Consider the following 13,542-nt stretch of genomic DNA (forward strand, 5'->3'; position numbering starts at 1 on the left):
TTTCACTAATATTAGCTTGATTCTTTTTATTGTTGTAAAAATCATGCTACTCTAAAATCTTATCAGATATTCCTTTTTAAATATCTAGAAGTCATTCCTCTTCACAGGGACAGGATCCAGGAAAGAGGGTTCCTTCTGAATGTATGTTTATGAAAGGTTAGCTGTAAACACTTCCTTCCTTCAAGAAATTCAGTTCCTGTACCTACCGGTAGCATCTTCTCAGCTGGAAAGGAAACTGAGAGTTGGTAGGTTTGAAAGGTGAAAAAGGAGGAAACCCTCGCAATCACACTATGAAATAATTGTTAGGAGATGGTGGATAGCAAGATGGAAGAAAGATATGAATGGAGGTACAGTAAAAAGAATGAAAGGGGTTGCAGCTAGGGGACGAAGGGGAGCTACAAAGAACCTTGGCACTTCCCCCCATCGTGGTCCCAGCTTGGAGAAATTTCAAACCAAAGAAACTCATTTCCCAAGATTCCCAAGAAGCATTTTCATCTGTTAGTGTAGAAGCTGTCTATAGGGTTGGAGAGCAGACATTCCTACGCCAACTCTAATCTCATATTGCCGATAATATAAACCACCCATTTTTTTTATTCCTTTTGAAATGACAGTTAATTAAAAGTACTTTAAAAGCTGCTTTTGTTCATGGACTGAATTAGATTTTATTGCATTCAGCGCCACAGCAAAAATAACAGAGAGAGAGAGAGAGAGAGAGAGAGAGAGAGAGAGAGAGAGAACTAAAATTTATGAATCACCTCATCTATTTTTTTTTCTCTCTGGTGATGTCGTATTGCCGAAACCATTGTGTATGACCTTACCTTACAGACCATTACATCTTGTTCGGGTTGCCCCAGGTCCCTCAGTGTGAGGCACCTCTAATGTCTACCAGAGAGTTGCTAGTACATCTTCCGGTATATTTTTTGCATCTTCCATCTTGGATGGTCTGGGATGCAGTTTAGATATTTGTCGAGCTTATTCTTAAACACATCTACGCTCACTCCTGATATATTCCTCAGATGAGCTGGCAACGCCATTGAATAGACGCTGCATTATCGATGCTGGTGCGTAGTGGATTATGTCCTGTGGTTGCTTTCTCCTTATTTTTCCTGGTATAGTTTTGGGCACTATTAATCTACCTCTGCTTGCTCTTTCTGATATTTTTAGTTCCATGATATTTTCTGCTATTCCTTCTATCTGTTTCCATGCCTGAATTATCATGTAGCGTTCTCTTCTCCTTTCTAGACTATATAATTTTAAGAATTGTAGTCTTTCCCAGTAGTCTAGGTCCTTAACTTCTTCTATTCTAGCTGTAAAGGACCTTTGTACACTCTCTATTTGTGCAATATCCTTTTGATAGTGTGGGTACCATATCATATTGCAATATTCAAGTGACTACGAACATATGTTTTATAAAGCATAATCATGTGTTCAGCTTTTCTTGTTTTGAAGTGCCGTAACAACATTCCCATTTTTGCTTTACATTTAGCCAACAGAGTTGCTATTTGATCATTGCATAACATGTTCCTATTCATCATCACACCAAGGTCTTTAACTGCTTCCTATTTGTGATGGTCTCATTATTAGGTCCCTTATATGCATATAGCTTTCTTTCTCTGTCTCCATAATTTATTGATTCAAATTTATCAGAGTTAAATACCATCCTATTTACCTCTGCCCAATCAATCATATACTTTGTTAAGGTCTCTTTGTAGAGCGTTCCTATCTTCATCACAAGTAATTTCTCTACTTATTCTTGTGTCATCTGCGAAACTACTCACTACCGAATCCTTCATTATTATTGTCTATGTCTTCAATCATAATAACAAACAGTATTGCAGCTAACACCGTACCTTGCGGCACACCGGATATTACCTTGACTTCATCCGATTTCTCGTCGTTTGCAATAACTATCTGTTTTCTGTTGTGTAAAAATTCTTTTAACCATCTTCCTACTTTATCCACGATATTGTGTTTTTCTAATTTTCTTCGCTAATATATTATGGTCTACTTTATCAAAAGCTTTTGCAAAGTCTAAATAAACCACATCTGTTTCATTTCCGCTTTTCATATTTTTGAATATGTTCTCACGGTGGACTAACAGTTGGGTTTGTGTACTTTTTTCCGGGTACGAAACCATGTTGTCCTTTATTCAATTTATTAAACAAATTTATTTTTTTATTAAATGTTTCATAATATTTTCTTCATTACCCTTTCATACACTTTCATAATATGTGATGTTAGACTCACAGGCCTATAATTACTTGCCTCTAGTCTTGATCCACTTTTGAAAGTAGGGTAATATATGCTAATTTATGCTCATCATAAATCTTGCCTGTATCTACACTTTGTCTTAATAATATTGCAAGTGGGCTTTTGCGATAGAATGAACTACTTTCTTTAACAAAATAGCAGGAATTCCATCAGGCCCTGCAGCAGCTCCATTTTTTAATTTCATTAATAGCCTGCACAATATCAGCTTCATTAATATCTATGTCAGCTAATATTCACTATTTTCATCCCTTACTTCTATATCATTATCTTCATTATCTATTCTAGGGGTGAATTCTCTCTTATATCGTTCTGCCAGTATGTTTGCAAATTTCCTTTTTTTCATTCGTTAATCTCCCTTCAATTCTCAGAGGGCCCTATTTCTATTCTTCTTTTATTCATCTTCTTCGCATATGAGTATAATAGCTTGGGGTTTTGCTTGATATTTAATAGGGTTTTTTCTTCCTTCCAAGTCCCGTTTTTCATTTTCTTTTGATTGTATAATCTTTTTGTTCTGCATTTTCTATCTTACTTTTTAGTTCTATAACTTCACATGCATTTTTTTCTTTTGCAGACCTTTTTTCCACTTTCTGATTTTCTGGAACAAGATCCTTCTGTCTCTTGGTATGCATGAATGATGTTTACTTTTCTTCTTCGGTATATATTTTTTCCACTATTTTCTCCAATATTTTATATAATATCTCCGTATTTACCCTTATGTCATCACTTACGAAAATGTTATCCCAATCTTTTGTTTAATTCTTCATTAATTTCTGACCATTTTATATTTTTACTGTAGAAGTTGTATTTTCCATATCCTTCCCACTTTTTCATTTCTTGCTTATCTCTATTTTCACTTGCTTTGGAATGAACTGTTAATTCTATGACATTATGGTCTGAAATATTCGCATTATAAACTATTATTTCTTTAACATAATTCATCTCGTTCACAAATACTAGGTCTAAAGTATTTCCTTTCTTGTTGGCAGGTGATTTATTTGTTGAATGTTGTATTCTAGTAGCATATCTAATAGCTTTTCAAATTGCCTCTTATCTTCTGCACTACTATTACTCTCTTTTTTATATGTATAAGTACAACCACAATCTCTTATTCGTTCTTTCCATTCTACGAAAGGAAAGTTGAAGTCACCAGATAGGAGAATAGTCCAGTCCTTGTGATTTCTACATATATCATCCAATTTTTCAATTATTAAGTCAAACTCTTTAGTATTAGGAGGTCTATATATTACTATGTTCATCAATTTTTTCAGATTCAAATTCTACCGCTATTAGTTCACATTCTGAGTTACTATATTTCTCATATATTTTTTCCTTGTTTTTTTGTCTTCCCATATATTGCGGTTCCCCCTTGATTCCTATTTTTTTGTTTCTATCTGATCTATAAGTTTGGAACCCTTTTATTTGATCATCATTCCCCAGTCCTCTTGGAATACCAGGTTTCACTTATATTCATTATATCTATTTTCTTTTCATTTTGGGTTAGTTCTTCTAAGTACTCTATTTTTCTTTTTGAGTTACTCGTAACTAAACCCTGCGCATTCATCACTATGATGGTTTGCGTGTTTTCTCCTTCCTTTAATACTGGTAGTAATAGTGATTTTCCCATGTCTCTTTCCTGTTCTGGTATGTTGTTTCTTTTTTTTGTCATTTATCCAGAAATTCTGACATTAAATAATCCAACTTTTCCATAATATTTGATCTTCCTTCCATCATAATTATTCATTTTATTTGTGTCTGAATCTGCAATTTTCTCCGTTTCTGCAATATCCTCTTGCATAATATACAGTTATTATCTCTTGAGTAGAATTTCGGAGCTGATGTTTTGAAAATTTTTTGCTGACACCTCTGCATATCTCATTGGTGGTTTTGCTTTTCTCTTTTACCTGATATTCTTGATTCTCTCTTTATTTTGTTTCTTTCTTATTTTGGATTTTATTACTTGGTTGGTTATTTATTTGATTATGATTCATGGCTACAGGGTGCATATATTTGCATTTTTTGTCGAACTTACATCCTTTTCCTTCTTTTAGGTTTTTTTACATATTTTTGGATGCAGATCTCTGCAATCATCCCCATATCCATCTAAGTATGCACATTTACCATATATTTTCATAGTTTTGACATATCTTAGGATGTTTGTAGTAACATCTTTCTCCAAATCTGCAATTCCCTCTTTTCTTTTCAAAAGGTTGCAGATTTTGTCTTTCTTGTCTATTTTTTCCTCTTTCCCGTCATTGTATAGATCTGGTAGAGCCTCTTCGGGATTTGCTTTTCTGTTTGTCATATCGTAATTTATTTCTTCGTAGGTATGCTGCTTATTGCCTCATATGTAGTCAATGAGTATCTCTGCATCCATACTTTTATCTTGTTCTTTGTTTTCCTTATTTTTTTCTGTCATTTCATTTTAGTTTACTTCTCTTCCGTTTTCCCTTTCTTCTTCTTTTTTCTTTTATCTTCTTCTTCCTCTTCCTCTTCTTCTTCATCCTCAACTATTTGTACATTCAATCTTGATTTAATAACATTGTCTATCCCATGATAGACATGTTGAACAAAAAATTCTTGTATCTTTTCTCAAATCTTGTATTACCTCAGCACACTGTGGATGGGTCGGAATGTTGCATGCAGCACATTTTCTGATTAGGTTTTGTGGATTGACTATGCTATAACCAAACCTTACACAGTTTGCATGGCTTTTGGCATCTTTTTCCTAATGCATCAATTAGGATATCACAAGATTCACCTTATTCATTTTCTTTGTCGGAATATGTTGGTTTATGATATTTTCTTTATGAGTCTCTTGACCACTTGGATTTTTTATTTGGAACTTCTTCAATTATTTTCAAGATGTTTTTTCATTAGATTTGTTCCAGTTTGAAGGATTATATCCTTCTAATATACTATGAATGCTTTTGTATCTTTTTGGTTAGACTGTTGCTGATTTCATAGATGAGAAATGCCAGTTCCCTTCCTGCTACCTCATCGTATTGCGAATCTGCTAGACACGCCAAATTACGCCACCTTTTCCCGCAGTTGGAACTTACTGCCATCTTGTTCTGATTTATAGTATTACACTTGATAAACTAACTTAGAAGACGCTTTATCCTACTATTTTCACACTAATCTTATCACCGATAGTTCACGAACACTTCTAGATATTTCTCAAATTCTAGTCGTATGTTAAACTTGTGATATCTGTTGATTATTGTGACTTCACGCGGGTACGTCTCACCAAGCAAGATGGCTACTACGAGAGAGAGAGAGAGAGAGAGAGAGAGAGAATGCAAATCTCTAAAGCAAGCACATTATAGATTCAGGTGACCAAGTCCTTAATGAAACCGATTGTCGCTTGAGATATAAGGTGAACTAGACTTGGAAATTACTCTTACTTTCTTTTACGCCCTATTGGGAGCTCGTTGATTTTTTTCCTCTAAATAAAGATTTTTAAAATCATTCTTACGACTTATTGTCTTTTGTCAGTCGATCACTTTTATGGTGATGAATCTATTCACTTATTTCTTATTTGTTCTTCAGCATTTTAGAAAATTTAGTATCTTTTTGCTTGTCATTTATTATTTTATTTTAAAAAAAATTCAAAAGTAAGAAAATCAGACGCACGGGTAAGAAAAACAGATGTATAAGTAGAAAGCTAAATACACAGGTAAGAAACCAGGTGTGTACAATTAAGAAAGCCAGATGCACAGTTAAGTAAGAAAGGTACACAGGTAAGAAAGCCAGGTACACCAGCAAGCTAGATACACAAGTAAGAAAGCCAGATACACCAGCAAGCTAGATACACAGGTAAGAAAGCCAGATACACCAGCAAGCTAGATATACAGGTAAGAAAGCAAAATACACGTAAGAAAGCCAGGTACACAGGCAAGAAAACCAGATGCAGTTAACTAAGCTGTGTGCGATATCAAGCAACCGTTAATCACTGACTATTTTCCTTATTACTTAGATAAAGAAACGCACATAAAAACGTCCGAATGAGAAGAGGTTACATTCACGACTGGCACTCACACATACGTACCTACGTGCTTGCAGGCACATACCGGGATACACGCACTTGTAAGAAAGCAAGACTTATGTGACAAGTTGATTGCGTACGTGCACACACGCGCACACATTATAATCACAAATGTGTTTGTTAACACATATATAATCACTTCCTACTTACATATAGAAATTTTTTGATAAAAACTGCTTTTATTATTATTATTATTATTATTATTATTATTATTATTATTATTATTATTATTATTATGGTAAAATACCTTGAATCAGTGTCATTGTCATCACAGATACTACCTTGATTATTATTATTATTATTATTATTATTATTATTATTATTATTATTATTATTATTATTATTTTTTATTTTTTTTTTTTTTTTGCTCTATCACAGTCCTCCAATTCGACTGGGTGGTATTTTAGTGTTGGGTTCCGGGTTGCATCCTGCCTCCTTAGGAGTCCATCACTCTTCTTACTATGTGTGCCGTTTCTAGGATCACACTCTTCTGCATGAGGCCCGGAGCTACTTCAGCCTCTAGTTTTTTCTAGATTCCTTTTCAGGGATCTTGGGATCGTGCCTAGTGCTCCTATGATTATGGGTACGATTTCCACTGGCATATCCCATATCCTTCTTATTTTCTATTTTCCGATCTTGATACTTATCCAATTTTTCCCTCTCTCTCTTTCTCTCGGTGTCCCATGGTATTGCGACATCAATGAGTGATACTTTTCTTCTTGACCTTGTCAATCAACGTCACGTCTGGTCTGTTTGCACGTATCACCCTATCCGTTCTGATACCATAGTCCCAGAGGATCTTTGCCTGATCGTTTTCTATCACTCCTTCAGGTTGGTGCTCGTACCACTTATTACTGCAAGGTAGCTGATGTTCTTGCACAGGCTCCAGTGGAGGGCTTTTGCCACTGAATCATGCCTCTTTTTGTACTGGTTCTGTGCAAGTGCCGGGCATTCACTTGCTATGTGGTTTATGTTTCACTTCGTATTGCACTTCCTACTATGGGAGAGATGTTATTTCCGTCTATCGTACTTTGAACATATCTAGTTCTTAGGGCCTGATCTTGTGCCGCTGTTATCATTCCTTCAGTTTCCTTCTTTAGCTCTCCCCTCTGTAGCCATTGCCAATTGTCATCGCTGGCTAGTTCTTTAGTCTGTCTCATGTATTGTCCGTGCATTGGTTTGTTGTGCCAGTCCTCTGTTCTTTCTGTCTTTCTCCTGTCTCTGTATATTTCTGGGTCTTCGTCTGACTTTTATTAGTCCTTCTTCCCATGACACTCTTTAGCCACTCGTCTTCACTGGTTTTCAGATATTGCCCAGTGCTCTGTTTTCGATGTTGACGCAGTCCTCTATACTGAGTAGTCCTCTCCCTCCTTCTTTTCGTGTTATGTATAGTCTGTCCGTATTTGCTCTTGGGTGAGTGCTTTGTGTATTGTCATATGTTTCCTGGTTTTCTGATCTATGCTGCGGAGTTCTGCCTTCGTCCATTCCACTATTCCTGCGCTGTATCTGATTACTGGCACTGCCCATGTGTTTTATGGCTTTTTATCATATTTCCGGCGTTGAGTTTTGACTTGAGTATCGCCTTGAGTCTGCATATATTCTTTCCTGATCGTGTCTTCATCTCTTGGTGTTTTATATCTCCTCCTTCCATTATTCCCAGGTATTTGTATCCTGTCTCATCTATGTGATGATTGCTCCCATCTGGTAGCTTTATCCCTTCAGTTCTCGTTACTTTGCCTTTTTGTATGTTGACTAAGGCGCATTTTTCTATTCCAAACTCCATCCTGATGTCCCCAGATACAATCCTTACAGTCTGGATTAGGGTATCTATTTCCTTGATGCTCTTACCATACAGCTTGATGTCGTCCATGAACATCAGATGGTTGATTCTGTTGCCTCTTTTCTTGAGTTGGTACCCCGGCATCCATCTTCTGTAGTACTTTTGTCAAGGGAATCATGGCTACTAGAGAAGAGTAGTGGGGACAGTGAGTCGCCCTGGAAGATCCCTCTCCTGATATTAACCTCAGCTAGTCTTATTCCAGAGCTTTGTAAGTAAGTATGGTATTTCCAGTTGCGCATTGTATTTTTGAGGAAGCTGATGGCATTTTCCTCTGCCCCATATATTTTACAGGCATTCTATTAGCCATGTGTGTGTATCATGTCGATGGCTTTCTTCATAGTCTATCCATGCCATGCTTAGTGGTTTTGGTTTTCTTCTCCTACTGTTCTTCATTACCATTTTGTCTATGAGGAGCTGGTCTTTTGTGCCCCTACACTTCCTTCTGCAGCCTTTCTGTTGGTGGGGGATGGTGTTTGTCTCTCTATGTGTTAGTTATAGCCTTTCACTGATGATACCTGTTAGTAACTTCCACATTATTGGTAGGCAGGTGATAGGCCTGTAGTTACTGCTATATTTCCCTTACTCTTGTCTTTTTGTACTAAGGATGTTTCTTCCTGGTGGGTCATCCGGGATTTGGGTGCTTGGTGATTTGATGATACAATGCTGGAGTTGTTCTGCTATTCGTGTGTAGGGCCTTGAAGTTTTTGAGCCAGTATCCATGGACTTCATCGGGACCTGGGGCTTTCCAGTTTGGCATTTTCTTTAGTTGGGTGTCTGACTGTGTCTGTCGTGATGTCTGTGAATCTTTGTTTTATTCTCCCTGTTTCTTCTTCCTTGACTTCCTGGAGCCCATGTTGCATTATTATTATTATTATTATTATTATTATTATTATATTATTATTATGCTCTATCACAGTCCTCCAATTCGACTGGGATGGTATTTTATAGTGTGGGGTTCCGGGTTGGCATCCTGCCTCCTTAGGAGTCCATCACTCTTCTTACTATGTGTGCCGTTTCTAGGATCACACTCTTCTCATGAGTCCTGGAGCTACTTCAGCCTCTAGTTTTTCTAGATTCCTTTTCAGGGATCTTGGGATCGTGCCTAGTGCTCCTATGATTATGGGTACGATTCCACTGGCATATCCCATCCATCCTTCTTATTTCTATTTTCAGATCTTGATACTTATCCAATTTTTTTCCCTCTCTTCTCTCTTAACTCTGGTGTCCCATGGTATTGCGACATCAATGAGTGATACTTTCTTCTTGACCTTGTCAATCAACGTCACGTCTGGTCTGTTTGCACGTATCACCCTATCCGTTCTGATACCAATAGTCCCAGAGGATCTTTTGCCTGATCGTTTTCTATCACTCCTTCAGGTTGGATGCTCGTACCACGTATTACTGCAAGGTAGCTGATGTTTTCTTGCAAACAGGCTCCAGTGGAGGGCTTTTGCTACTGAATCATGCCTCTTTTTGTACTGGTTCTGTGCAAGTGCCGGGCATTCACTTGCTATGTGGTTTATGGTTTCACTTTTTCGTATTGCACTTCCCTACATATGGGAGAGATGTTATTTCCGTCTATCGTACTTTGAACATATCTGGTTTCTTAGGGCCTGATCTTGTGCCGCTTTTGTCCCGTTATCATTCCTTCAGTTCCTTCTTTAGCTCTCCCCTCTGTAGCCATTGCCAATTGTCATCGCTGGCTAGTTCTTTAGTCTGTCTCATGTATTGTCCGTGCATTGGTTTGTTGTGCCAGTCCTGTGTTCTTTCGTCTTTCTCCTGTCTCTGTATATTTCTGGGTCTTCGTCTGCTTTTATTAGTCCTTCTTCCCATGCACTCTTTAGCCACTCGTCTTCACTGGTTTTCAGATATTGCCCAGTGCTCTGTTTTCGATGTTGACGCAGTCCTCTATACTTAGTAGTCCTCTCCCTCCTTCCTTTCGTGTTATGTATAGTCTGTCCGAATATTTGCTCTTGGGTCTGTAGTCTGCTTTGTGTATTGTCATATGTTTCCTGGTTTTCTGATCTATGCTGCGGAGTTCTGCCTTCGTCCATTCCACTATTCCTGCGCTGTATCTGATTACTGGCACTGCCCATGTTTTTATGGGCTTTTATCATATTTCCGGCGTTGAGTTTTGACTTGAGTATCGCCTTGAGTCTCTGCATATATTCTTTCCTGATCGTCTCCTTCATCTCTTGGTGTTTTATATCTCCTCCTTCCATTATTCCCAGGTATTTGTATCCTGTCTCATCTATGTGTTTGATGTTGCTCCCATCTGGTAGCTTTATCCCTTCAGTTCTCGTTACTTTGCCTTTTTGTATGTTGACTAAGGCGCATTTTTTCTATTCCACAAACTCCATCCTGATGTCCCCAGATACAATCCTTACAGTCTGGATTAGGGTATCTATTTCCTTGATGCTCTTACCATACAGCTTGATGTCGTCCATGAACATCAGATGGTTGATTCTGTTTGCCTCTTTTCTTGAGTTGGTACCCGGCATCCATCTTCTGTAGTACTTTTGTCATGGGAATCATGGCTACTACGAAGAGTAGTGGGACAGTGAGTTCGCCCTGGAAGATCCCTCTCCTGATATTAACCTCTGCTAGTCTTATTCCAGAGCTTGTAAGTATTGTTTATTCCAGTTGCGCATTTGTATTTTTTGAGGAAGCTTGATGGTATTTTCCTCTGCCCCATATATTTTCAGGCATTCTATTAGCCATGTGTGTGGCATCATGTCGAAGGCTTTCTATTAGTCTATCCATGCCATGCTTAGGTTGGTTTTCCTTCTCCTACTGTTTCTTCATTACCATTTTGTCTATCAGGAGCTGGGTTTCTTTTGTGCCCTACACTTCCTTCTGCAGCCTTTCTGTTGGTGGGTGATGGTGTTTGTCTCCTCTTGGTAGTTGTATAGCCTTTCACTGATGATACCTGTTAGTAACTTCCACATTATTGGTAGGCAGGTGATAGGCCTGTAGTTACTGGCTATATTTCCCTTACTCTTGTCTTTTTGTACTAAGGATGTTCTTCCTGTGGTCATCCATTTGGGTGCTTGGTGATTTGAGATACAATGCTGGAGTTGTTCTGCTATTCGTGGGTGTAGGGCCTTGAAGTTTTTGAGCCAGTATCCATGGACTTCATCGGACCTGGGGCTTTCCAGTTTGGCATTTTCTTTAGTTGGTGTCTGACTGTGTCTGTCGTGATCTCTGTGAATCTTTGTTTTATTCTCCCTGTTTCTTCTTCCTTGACTTCCTGGAGCCATGTTGCATGTTTGTTGTGTGATAACCGGATTGCTCCATATGTTTTTCCCAGAGTCTCTTACTTGGTTCGGCTTCGGGAATTTCTGGGTGGTTGTCTTCCCCTCTTTAGTTGGCTGTATAGTCTTTTCTGGTTGGTTCCGAATAGTTTGTTCTGTTGGTATCCCTTATTCCTGTTCATGTACCGTTGGATCTTATGTGCTTTGGCCTTAAGCCTCTGTTTTACATCTTCTATTGTGTTGTTTAATCCCCTCTTCTTGTACTTTGTATTTCTCGTTGAGTTTCCTCCCTTGTTTTTCTTGGTTCTTAGCCTTTTTTCTGCCATCTCTTTCAGTTTACTCAGTCAGATCTCATCACCATGATTTGCTTTTCCAGGCGCCTTTTCCAAGGAGGTTGCTGTTTTGGTTGCTGTTGGGTTGGTTGTACTGGTGGTGTTGGTGTTCGAATTCCCTCCCATCAGTTCTGCTACTAATCTTGCTCCTGCATATGTCAAGTTATTTGTTTCTGTGATACTGGTGGTCTGTATTATGCCCAGTATTTCATTGACCTCACTTGTTTTCACTTCCCTTAATTTCTTGGGTGTTGTAGGCTTTCATGGAGGGGATCTTTGTTCTCTCTGTATCTGGCTCCATCCATTGTCTAATCTTTTCTACACCCTTCCGTCCTCTCTGGTTACTTCGTCGGTGTTTCTTCGTGTGTCGTTGTTTGATACCTCATCCTCCCTGTCGTCTTCTGTGGCATCGTCTCTCAGTTCGTCTTCGTGTAATTCGTTGTCGTGTGACATTTCCCTTCCAGTTTCTCTTTCTGTTGGGGAGAGCCAGTTCTTTTTCTTTATGTTCCTTGCTTGGTCTGCCAGCCCTCTGCTCTGTTTTGGGGGGTGGTGTTATTTCTCTCATTCCAAATGTTAACCAATCTTCTTCTATATCCTCTCTCCGTCGGGTTGCTTCTGATGTAGCATCTCCATATTTCCTTATTTTCTTCTCTTGTCCATTTCTTCCTTTTTGCCTCTGTAGCTCCAATCTCAGGCTGTTGATTATTGTCGTTGTGGTGATCAGTTGCTGGATGACGACCTCCAAGTACCTGACCGTCTTCCCCTTCAATTGGGTTGAATACCTGGTTGCCGGACGAAGCTCCTCTGTTGCCAGAGGTTTCCATTTACGTCGTTGTCGTTTAATCCTTCATTTCTTTCCATCATTGCTGAGTTTTGCTATTTAACCCATAGCTGGACCCTACCCATCAGGGATTGGTACTCATTACAGCTGAGTAGACTGAGGAAATTATGGTAAAAGATCCTTTCCCAAGGAATCAACGCTGAGGAGAGCGGTCACCCATCCAACGACTGACCAGAGCCAATGTTGCTTAACTTGACTTAAGTCTATTGACGACCTAACCCACTCCTCCACGGCGCCACATATTATTATTATTATTATTATTATTATTATTATTATTATTATTATTATTATTATTATTATTATTATTATTATTATTATTATTATTTAATCCTGCTTCCTAACTGAAAAAGTCTTATTGAAAAACCTTAACTTAGTGACATTATCATCACAGATATGATGATCACTATTACCATTATTTTCATCACTATTATATCTCATCCTTCTTTGAGAACCTAAAACCCAAATTTAAATTAAAAAAAAACTCAGAAAGAGACACTGAAATCCCCCCCTCTAAAAATTCGAATAAATAAAAAAAGACAATGTAGTGATAAAACCTCCCATAGTTACTAAGAACACTACCATTGCTTATAAAAACACATTCATCGATATCATTTCTCTTTACACTTAATTTACATAATCACGTGGAATTTCACTTACATACAATCTGGAATTACACTGAAAAACAGGAGTTAGGTCTCACTCCGAACGCTGAATTAAGGTCTTGATCAAACTCGAGTATGATAACAAGGGCTTGATCACACTTGTCACGACATCATAGACCTGATCATGCTTGGGAGTGACAACGGGAACGGAATCATACTTCAGACACTCATAATGTGACAGCATAGATTAGTTAAACGTCAAAATGTCAAAACAAGGAGTGGAATGTCAAAACAAGGAGTGGGCACCGTCAAGTCAATCTTCAAGTAACATGTTTCCTCTCCCTTTCATCGTTCCTT

The 13,542-nt window shown here is 38.1% G+C and overlaps 1 protein-coding gene across 3 annotated transcripts in view; it reads right to left on the minus strand.

The window, feature by feature from the left end:
• LOC135196462 (F-box/LRR-repeat protein 7-like) overlaps window positions 1-13,542 on the minus strand; it is a 409,207-nt gene that overhangs the window by 156,155 nt on the left and 239,510 nt on the right. The window lies entirely within an intron of this gene.

Source organism: Macrobrachium nipponense, chromosome 17 (genome assembly GCF_015104395.2).
Source record: "Macrobrachium nipponense isolate FS-2020 chromosome 17, ASM1510439v2, whole genome shotgun sequence".
In the NCBI taxonomy this organism is placed as follows: Eukaryota; Metazoa; Arthropoda; class Malacostraca; order Decapoda; family Palaemonidae; genus Macrobrachium; species Macrobrachium nipponense.